This window comes from Trachymyrmex cornetzi, unplaced genomic scaffold (genome assembly GCF_001594075.2).
Source record: "Trachymyrmex cornetzi isolate Tcor2-1 unplaced genomic scaffold, Tcor1.1 scaffold43, whole genome shotgun sequence".
NCBI classification, from domain to species: Eukaryota; Metazoa; Arthropoda; class Insecta; order Hymenoptera; family Formicidae; genus Trachymyrmex; species Trachymyrmex cornetzi.
Genome location: NW_017299069.1, coordinates 223561 through 235251, shown reverse-complemented (window position 1 = coordinate 235251; position 11691 = coordinate 223561). Strand labels below are relative to the sequence as shown.

General features: G+C 36.1%; 1 long non-coding RNA gene across 1 annotated transcript in view; it reads right to left on the bottom strand.

The window, feature by feature from the left end:
- LOC108764501 (uncharacterized) overlaps positions 1-11691 on the bottom strand; it is a 163855-nt gene that overhangs the window by 103134 nt on the left and 49030 nt on the right. The window lies entirely within an intron of this gene.

Sequence of the window (11691 nt, the reverse complement as noted above, 5' to 3'; positions counted from 1 at the left end):
TAATTGGTTGGTATAGCAGACTAGCAGCAATCGCAACAACATAATTTGTTGTCATATATTTACCGATCACCGGTTAAAGGTATTAGTGGCTTTCTAAATTAACAAAATCCTTTCTCACAGTGATTAGCTACAGCATCCAAAAATTAGCTGTTGCAACCAATTAAAAATGCTATGCCATATTTTACCATCTAATTTGCTGCAGCAGCTAATCTTTTCTTTCAGTGTACCATTAAAATATTTCAATGTAACGCCACTTCTTCAAAAAAAAAGAAAATTTGTTTAAAATATTTTTATGACTTTACTACTTTTAGAGGCTTCCACGGGTATTGTTTTCAAAGAAGCTACGCTATTTGCGGGTTATCTCCGTATATTGATACATCGTTAAATACCAACGTTTCGTAACAGTATTCACTTCAACAGAACATGAGTATCATCAGTATTCATCAAATCATCAGTATCAAATTGCTTCTCACCTTGCTGAAGTAAACTGCAATGTTCATGAAACGTTGGCATTTAACAAGACATGGAGATAAATCGCGTAGCTTCATGCTGTGTAAAACTTTTTCACGATGTATTTTGAAGTGTGATAAATCCTTACAGTTTCCATTATCTTGAATACTCACGTCTGCTATAATTATAAAAGAAAGATTTTTCGGCCACACTTTATCAATTTTAGTAAACAGTTATAAAGATTGCAGATTATTAAATATTAAACAATCGGCATTAATCAACGTCGGGATACAACCGAGTGAACCGAGCCTTAGGATCTTTCGTGAAAGTTAAGTGACACAGAGTAATATTCGGCGGGACGAAGGCAAACGTGTTGATTGTACATCCGGGCGTGCGCGTATCATTCTCGAGCGTGTTACGTGAGACTGAGTGTAACCCGCGGCCGCAGCGCAACGAAATCACGCGCAATTAGGCGCGAGCTATTGCGGGAGCGATGTGCGCGATTTAACAATTCCGTCCGAACGCGCCGTCGCATTAATCAATGTCAGATACGACGACCGATTACGCCCTCGATATGAATCGCGAATATCCTCGTTGCTGCAAACGCTGCTTATAGTATCCACGGATTTCCGATAGATTCGATCTCAGATTCCTGATCATCTTTTTGCATACAAACGCAATATACATACAGAAATGGACGTCTCTAAAACGGATGCTACCTATATATACCCTATCGCACGCGACATTGACATTACAATTGAAGTCGTGTATTTCACATATTGCATATTTACGTACGGAAAGAAGATTTTACTGAAGTATTTAAAAATTTAGTTACAGATCTGAAAATATAAGGAAAAGGCAATTTTGTTGAAATATCCAAAACTTAGCTAGATACAAATAATTTGAAAATAATTATATGTATAGGGCGCTCAAATTGGTTGTTAAAATGTCAAAACTTTTTGCATCATTATGCATGAGATTCCTACGTATAAATTATTTTGATGGTCCAACAAAATTATTTTTAAATCTGTATCTCGCTAAATTTTTAGATATATCTACTTCCACAAAACCACTCTTTCCGTGTAAATTCAATGCAATATTCATTTATATCGCGTGACGCAACCTTTTTGGAGACATAAAATCCTGTAATCCTATTATCCTGTACGGGTATTATTCGCAAACGAATTTAGTTTTTATGAAATAATACTCCGTTAATATTACATCTTTCTGACTGTAAAATTTCATATTTGACAGACTTTGCAATCTCGTGCCACACATGAATTTTTAGAAATTACGGTTCAAAAATTCGTATGCAGCGAATGTCGCTCCACATGATGTAAAACAGGTCACAGTTTATTCTCGAAAAAATAATCCTGAAATTTGACATAAGAATTATTCTCAAACGCGCGTATACTTTTTATAAGATATATAATGTATAAAATATATTTCTACATATCACTTTCGTCCCACCTTGTTATTTAACTGAAATTACATGTGCGCATAAAAATTCACACACAATAAATGTAATAGGGAGACTGGGGTCAATTAACTATAGGGGTAAGTAGAATAATCGAGGCTACATTAAAAACAAAACACGCGAGACACGCGTAAACGTTTCTGAGCACGCAGCAGCGACTGCTTAACTTAACTTAAAGCTTAACTTAACTTAACTTAACTTAACTTAAAGTTTTTGTTTTACAATCGTATATGATTGTCTGAGATATTTGATTTCTATTTACCATAGATAGTAAGCGTAGTTCTTACTTAATAAAGTCCAACAGATTTTTTTTGTTTATATGTCGTTGTTATCGTATATTGTTAATGTTTTTAAAAAATGAACGGATAGGAAAAGTAGATTAACCACAGCATGAAACCACAGTATGATTCATTTAGTGACGACTCTTATAGTACTTAAAATTTTATTCCTTTAAAGAGATTTTCCTCAGTGGTAAATGTTATAAGTTTAGTTCTCTCATGTCCAATCTCGAAAATTAGGCTCATTCGACGTGTTTTTGCACGAAATGAACAAATTTTGCAAAAAGAAGCATTGTTCTGCCTTGCGAAGCAAATGTTTGTGTTTAAAATATATTTTTATAAAAATTTTATTAATATGTAGCCAAAGATGCAGCTTAAAATACATTAATCTTTATTTTAATAATCTTAGTCAAATTACCCCGGTCCCGGGGCTATATAGTCGAATCAGATGGAATGCGTTAGAAAAATGCATTTTTTTCATATTAGTTATCAATGTTTCCTCTTATTAATAAAATATTATTAGGTAGTTATATGTATGTAGTAACTGGTGTAGAATTCATATTTTCGATAAGTCTCTTAATTTCGTCTGTAAAAATTTGAAATTGAAAAATGTGTCTATTAGCCCCGTTCTCCCTTACACCCAGAGAAAAGGTTGCTTTGATTTAAAGAAATTTCGGTTAAATAAATAAAATTTCTTTGATTTAAACATTATTTTTTTAAATCAAAGAAATTTGTTTATAAAGAAATTTTTTCATTTAACCGAAATTTCTTTAAATCGTAGTAACCTTTTTTCTAGGTGTATTCATTTATTACATTATTTACATTAAAGTATACAAAGCGTACAGAGATGGACGTCTCTAAAACGGATGTTACCTTTTGAAGTTCTCCAAAATTCGCTTCCTAATCCTCCCTGATTTCTCGCTTCTCGTCTTCACTCGAGAGACGGGGAGACTTCACGCTCGCCGTGAATTATTCTCGCTTACTTGGAATGCCCGCCTAACCGATTACCAGAGCGCGAAATAGGAAGCAGTTAGGCTTGCCTAGCGGCCGGCGGATTATTAAATTTAATATGGCCAATTACTCGAGGAGAGCGGCGAAAGCTAATAGCCGTGGACGATGGCGTTGCGGTCCTTAAGGCCCACCGAAGAAAGCGGCGATACAGAGAGAGAAAGGAGAGAGAGAGAGAGAGAGAGAGAGAGAGAGAGAAGAGAGCGAGAGAGAGGCACGGTCCCTAATGACGCCGTTAAATCAAACAGTCGTGCCATTATTAACTGCGGACAGATCTAACGGCGGACGAGCGCGAGAAATACCACCTCAAGTGGTGGCCGAGAATAAGCACTCTCGCAGAACGTGGCGGTTAGGCAGTTGCGAAATTGTTCGACTGCCACGAAGAAAGTGCTCGCCTTTGCTCAGAAGATTGTACGGTACACGTGAAATTTCGTGAAGGCATTCGTAATTGCTACGGACACAGGAAGAGAAACAGCAACTGCGAATACAGTACAGATACAAAGCAGGCGAATAACAATTAATAAGTATAGTTTTTCTAGTAAGATAAGCAAGATATATATATATATATATATATATATATATATACATATATATGAGAATAATAGAACTCGTTGAGAAACTTATTTCTCGTTTTTAATATATAATTTTTTAATATATAGTGAATGAAATTGTTTTCAAAAATATTTTTTTCGCAAACTTATTTCACAAGCAATTCAAAACCATAATATTTCAAGAACAATTAATTCAAGAAACATTTCAATACTAGAATATAATTGTTAATTTTTTATTTCAAATCATTTAGTTCTTATTCTATTACAGTTATGATAATCGTAACGGAGTGTCCATAATGATCAAATATTTATAATATTTATTAGCAGAATCTAATAAGCAATTAACTTTAATATATTTTTTTTTACCCCCTAAATAAGACCCTCACTTTATATAAATACCAGCGTAAAGGCAAATAGGTACTCTTAGCTAATAATAATTTCCTTTTACAATATGCAGAAGAAACCAATTCGAGACTACAATGACAAATTAGCGATTAAATTTATAATTACTCCATAAATCTCAACTTCATTTCTAATGGCAGGATCGGCAGTTTAATAAATTTGACAGGATGGCGTTATTTATTGATATTTTAACGCATGTTTACCCTCTTCGATCAAAAAACTCTGGACAGACGAACCCTGACTATTCTCGGACACCCTCGGCCATCATCCCCAATGGCGCCAAAAGCCACTGACATTTCGATTACTTGATATTTCGCCGGAAGGGCTGACGCAGAGTTGACAAACTTTTAGGGTGTACACAAAGAGAAGTCAATATACAACGATGCAAGGAAAAAGGACGCATTAATTTCAAATAGACCGAAAAATGAAGAATTATAAACACAATAAATTTTAATTAAATACGTACATAAATGAAATTAACTGGCAAAAATATTTCGAAGAATTTCTAATGAAACCAGAGGAAAACATTTTTAAATAAAATATTAGGAAGAAAATAAATTACATTTTGGATCAAATAGACTGCCAGATTAAATAGTGTGTGTGGTGGTTTGAAATATTTAATTTAAACTTCAGTGATTTGCGGTAAAAATATCCAGTCAAAAACGCTCGAGGGATGTTTGAGGATTGTTGCTTTAGAAGTAGTTTTCGTTTCCACGTCGCACTCTTTAGCTCGCGAACAAATCCGTGAGAGCTTCCTACGTTACGCAAGTGGAATAAAGAAAGGGGGAGCCCGTTTGGACCTGCTTTCAAAGTAAACACATTAACGATCTTTTTCGCGTACGCATAGGGATGTTTCAAAAGTTGCGCATTTTCTCTCAAAGCTAATCCTAACTGAGAATAACAGTGATTACTTTCGTATGAAAGCAAAATCGATTCTGAAATTAGAGCTATATTCATAATTCCGTTCCTTTTTCAAACAAGGATTTTTATTTTGCAATTATATAAACTAACACGGAAAGAATCTAACATGTAATATCTAAATATTTAGTTAAATACACATCAAAAAATAAATTTTATTCGATTATCAAAATAATTACATAGGATGCTCGAACTGACTGTTGGAATATCACAATTTTTTTCAGCAGTATCCATCATTCTTCAGTTTCCAACATAATTATGGCCCAACAAAATTATTTTTAGATCTGTATCTATCTAAATTATTAGATACTTTATAACAAAATCGTTTTTTCCGTGAAGGTATCCAATTGTTCAATCAAAAATCAATTATAAACACAAGTCTTGCTTCGCACTGGAAGCAAACTCTCGCCGCAAAATGTTTGAAATTTGGAAACAACAGGTAGAATTTAAACAAGATGAAGATTAAGCGGATCATCAGCGAGTTACATTTTGACGGATCTAGACAGATATAACTGTTGGCGTTTCTCGCACAAGAGACATGTGTGTTATATTGTCACGTGCATACATTGCACATGTAGCATTGGAATGTCAGGAATGCGACTAACGACCTAAGCTGGTGCACTCACTGGTCAGTAATTACCCATATTACGCTGTGAAATAACTGCTCGTTACTGACCTGAAAATTATTAATAACGCGTCGATTACATACCGAATGGGAGTGGCGCGGAAAGTCAAATTACGCTATCCATATATACTTGATGGAAACGTCATTTACAATAATTGGCCGTTCCGAATCCGTCTCTAGATATTTAAATCATATTTAATTGACAAACTCATAATCAAAGATAATATCTATTTTTTATCATAAACTTTCTCTTTAATTTAAAAAAATCCAAATTAAAAATAATTTGTAGAATTTGTATTAAAAATACCGAAAAAAATTAACCATATTATTGCAATTTAGTTCCTTTTTTTTTGAAATCTTAATTTAGATTTCAATTTTTCAAGTTCTATTGATACATATAGATTTGAACAATTATAATTCGAAATTAGACCGACGAGAATAAATTACTTCTTCGGAAAATCAATGCTACAGTTGAAAAATAAAATATAAATATCAATTAACAGAAATAATCTTATTCGGTCAAAACGGATCCTATTCTTATAGTGCTTAAATATTTCTGTATAAATTTATATACATATTCAATTCTGTAAACCGCGCGCCGAAATAATTTGTAGTCTTAAAACGCAATCATGAATAGAACTAGAGTAATAATATTACATTAAATTGCCAAGTAATTTAATAATATTGCTAATAAGTATCTTAGAAGGGTATTAACCCTTACCGTACTAATATGGATAACTATATAGTGACCGAGCGATTCCTGTTCGTGCAAGTTTCTTTGAGTCTTTCGGTAATTATAAATTATACTACATTTTATTATTTTCCAAAATAAAAAGAGTCAATATTTATTCTAGAAAGTTGAAAGTATGTTGGTGAATTTTTAGAGATTTGTTAAATTATTTTGAAGAGGCGAAAAAACGAAGAGATTTGAAGTGACCCTTGATGGTATGGATAAGGTACCAAATTGTAGATGGTACGGTAAGAGTTAATAATATGATGGTAATAAGTATCTTAGAAAATGTAAATAATTTATTATTCGTCCGACACCTTGTATTTAATTCTTTAATTTAATAATAAACTAACTGCAATGATACTAGAGATTACCAATGCCGCAATATTGCGTAGTGTATACCTATAGATATCTACTTGAATATTCATCATGAAATAGCCCTTTCACCGGTAAAGTGAGCAATTTTATCTCGCGATTCGCGCTTCCATTATCGTGAATTCGCAAGGCGGATTTATTGGCTCGGCACGCGGCCGGCGCGGCGGTTTCTGGTCAGATTCCAGAATTGTTTATGCGTCTTTACGATTAAATACGTAAACTCCGCGTAAACCGCTGCCAAAAGAGCACGGTTACCACGCGCGGTCTCGTTCGCATCGGTACGCTTTTGCATTAGTAGGTATATTTACCGCGCGAGCATACTCTCTCGAGAGAGCCGGCCTCGCTCGCGAACACGGAATTACGTAACACCTTTTATTTATGCATCCGCATTTTCACTTTGTAACTAAATAAGTTTTTGCACGTGTCATTTCTCGGCGCGCCGACGACCGTAAACGCTTAAATCTTAATCTGTAAAATAATGCAGAGACAAGCGAAAGAGAGAAAATTTATAGTTTTTATTTTCAATGATGAATATTAATTGACGATGTTGAAATTCCCTACATTAAAATATCGAGAAGTCAGCAAAAATAAAATAAAATTTTATTTTTGCATATTTGCTGATTAAGCGCAATTTTACATGCAAAATTATTTATTGCGCATACATGTTATTTGCGTTGATTTCAAATGTTTGTAATAATTAAATTTATACATTACATGTTTTTTAAAATCAGTCGGTTATTACTTTATTTGCATCTATATACGATTTTCGAATACGTAGATTAAAAAAAATAGTATATGTGTATTTGAAAATTACAGATATAAAGTATTTTTATCTTTTGCGATCTTCAGTGATAAAAAACGCATTTTGGTGCCATATATAGACAATAAAAAAACTTGTTATTTTAAGACTGAAAGTGGTTGAAGCAAACCGACAAATTCCGGTCACTGCGATCGATTATTGTGAATGTCTATTATTAGAAAAAATACGCAGAGGATTGTTATGCGAGCTTCGAGGCGTTTAACGTCGTTTATGCGGCAGACTTGTTTTCACTGTTAGGTCTTCACGCTGAGAAATAGAATTAAATAAAAATGTTAAGAATCGTGGTATTCGTCATTACTAAAAAAAAGCGAGAAAATCCACAAAATTTACAAATATATAGGACATAAAACAAACTTTGTTGTTCAAAAAAAATATGTACAAAAAATTGTGATGAAAGTAATGCTTCGCGTTACGTTGTTCAGATTACGTTGCATTCTGAACACGAGCGAAAAAGTATTACAAATATTTGTCACAGTTTCCCCACGAAATTCACCATAATCGCAATCGCAAACAACAAAGATGACGTGATTCAATTCATATTCACATGGGATTCCAAACTATGCAAAACGCATACTTATGTAATTCATCGAAAGTTACATAATCGTAAGCTCGCGCAAAAACAGTCGTTAGGTCGAGTAAATCTCTAGATATTTTCGGGAGAGGAAGAATTTATTTTGAGATTTTGCACTTCTTTTCAGTACATCAAAATGATAATAGAAGGAAAGGAAGCATTTGAGATAATGGAGACGGTGCATTCGCACGTTCTGTAACTATCAGGATAATTGTACACGAAGAACATCGTCGCGTTAAGAGATCAGTGAGATCCGAGGAATGAAAGTGATTCTAAATATGCTTTCCAGCAAGCGCGACACGGACACGACACGGTGTAACACAATGAATCATTACATCCTTGTTATTTGCCAACGTTAAACAAAAATGAAATAATGATCACTACACTGTTAAATCTATAGTGTCAAATTTAATCTAATGTGAGTCGCCACTGTTCCTTCTAAATATATCGATATTTTTTACTAAAATGATAATTAAATTTGACACTATATAATGTTAAATTAACACTATAGTGTCAAATAAAACCATTATTTTAGTAAAAAATAACGATATTATTGAGTAGGAGCAGTGGCGATTCACATTAAGTTAATTCGACCCTATAAAATTTAACAGCGTGTGTTAGATCGGAATCAGAGTACGCATTGAAGATTGAAAGATTGAAATTTTCCAATCAAAACGATAGGACCCAAAATTCCTTTGTCCTCACTGGTCAAATTTCAATCTTCAATCTTCAATCTCAATCTTCAATGCGTATAAATCTGATTTCGGCCTTATACTTTGTCGCTTGCTGAAAAGCATATCATGTCTGAACATGACTCTCGGTACCGGCGTGGTCGAAAGTCGTGTAGGGAAAAGCGACGAGCCATCTTACCTCGTAAATATCGATCCCGTTACGGCCTCTCGCGGGGGTGGCGGCGGATGGCGGGACGAGTCGGCAGGGGTTGCAGAACGGGGTTGCGAGCGAGGCAAGCAGGTACGAAGCGAACGGCAACCGCGGTCCGTGGCGCAGTAGTAGAAGACTTGCACTCGTCGGGCCTCGCGGCCAAAGGAGAAACAGAGAGAAAGAGAGGGACACGGAGAGACACACGGGAGGGAGAGACGCGTGAGGAAACACGGAGAACACGAATGATGTGAATCTGTTCACGCAGAGAGAATTGTGTTCTTTTCTCTCTTTCTCTCTCTCTCTCTCTCTCTCTCTCTCTCTCCCCCAAGAGAGAGAGAGAAACTCTTCACACTGCGTATTCTTTATTTGCTTGAATACACACTCACTGATTTTATCACTCACGCGGCGCGCGTTCCGCGAATCTTATCTTCACCGGGTACAATAACTGCGCGATCAATTTAACAGCAGTGCGCACTTCAAGCGAATTTAATACACGACTATTTAGAGCGCCGTACGATTTTCTACGCGAATTCGCGACGTTCAGATTTGATTGAATATTCTTAAATAATCGTACAATTATGTGTGTAACTTTACGCGACACGTTACTGTGACACACAAAATCTTTTTAGATATTTCGTGACAAAATTCAAGTCCTTGAGTTATCCAACGTAAAAAGACCGTGTATAAAATTTTTGTGCAGTTACAAACCACATGTACCGTCTCGCATCGAGATGTCGGAGCAAAACATCGCAGATTTGGTTTTTTTTTTTATTGCTGCACTGAACTGCACTTTTCTTCTCGCCTTTGATAGATATCGAACATATATCACTTTAAGTACAAAAAGTGTACACGAGTTCAACTATAAAAAAAAACAGATCTAAAGCTGTCACGCCGAAAAGCGCGCGGGAAATTCTCGTGGCACGCACCGGCTGTGCCACGTGGTCCATGGAGCACGCGATTCGCTCGCTTCACTTTCTAACACCGCGCGTGGCATATACACATTCGCGCACGTGATTCGCGCGACCGCGATACAGGAGAGAAAAACGCTCCCTCCGCTTAGCCAGAACGGAGAACGAATGCACGGTCGCCGGGCGGAAAATTGGCAGCTGGACGAAGGGGTGAGAGGCGCGGGCAGGCGGGCGGGAAACTGACGCAAGATCTGACACCGATACGAACGGGAGAGAGCGACACACCACACGTGAAGGACCGCGCAAGACTGAACAAATCGGGGTAGTCGGAGCATCGGAGGCTGACGCGTGCGCGCGCGACCGGTTTCTCCTTCCTCTTGCCACTCCTACGCGAGCGATTGCCACCGCCACCGCCACCGCCACCGCCACCGCCACCACCACCACCACCGCCATCGCCGCCACCACCATCACTCCCATCACCACCACCACCACCACCACCAGCTGTCCCTTCGACGAGAAAAGCAACCTCAGGAACAAGCCGCGATATCCTTCGGAGCACGTTAACTCTGTTTTCTATGATTTCCACTTCCGTGTCGACTTAGGCCTGGATTTCGTTACGTGCATTTCTTTTTTTTCTTTCTTTCGTACAATCTCGTTACACGAGATACTTTCTAGATAACTGTTTGCCCTATTATATACCTACATACGCATGTAACAGTGAAATTATAATAATAAATTATATTGCGTTAGAATTATATTGTGTTAGAATTACATTGTCACATATGAAATGATTTTCACAATCTAGTTTATTTGCAATAATTTTAATATTATAATAATTACAAACGAGACTATGCATACTACTTTATATATTTATCTATTACAATTCTAACAATTTATTATAACAATTCCACTGTTATATGCATTATTGTATATGGATAGGATACCATTATTACTAGAAATTATACTATTAGGATATGAACAGTCGCTCGATGAGAAAAAATCCCAACCACCTCATCTAATTTAGTAAAACTTTTCTTTTTAATATCATAAATTTAGCTCAACAAAATATGACGAGCAAATACCATTTTCATCCATTGTTTATCTTCCCTCAATTAATCTTTCGTTTCGTTAAAAGAAAACGTACAAAATAAATTTATTTAAAAAAAAATCTGTATTCCGTTACATTTCGAGTTGTTCACGAATATTCTTTTCCTATTCTTCTCCTCTATTTATTTAGACCCAGCAAAACTCGGTACATGTTATCCTAAGCACGATAAAGAATCGATAACGAATGAATGCCCAATGCTTTCGTTGTTCGACGTTGGCCTCGTTATTCCTTGTCGGTGGTACGACAATGACAAATGACAACAGAATACATTTAAAAATAAACGTGCGTCGCGTTATCACGCACCGCAGCGTCCGATGCGATTCACGGCGATCGCATTCCTGCCGAATTACAGGTTGAATAAAAATATCACAACGCCGACGTGCGTAATGTGACGCGACGCACGTCGACGCTTTTATTTATTTATCTCGCCGACGCACGCACATGTGCGCGCGCGCTGCATGTATATACAGGGTGTCCCGACCTTTTTTGCCAATCACTTTTGTGTAGATAGAGCGGACTAAGCTGAGTCGAAAAGTCCTCTACCATTTTGCAATTTTCGCAATAGTTAACAAGATATTAATTACTAAA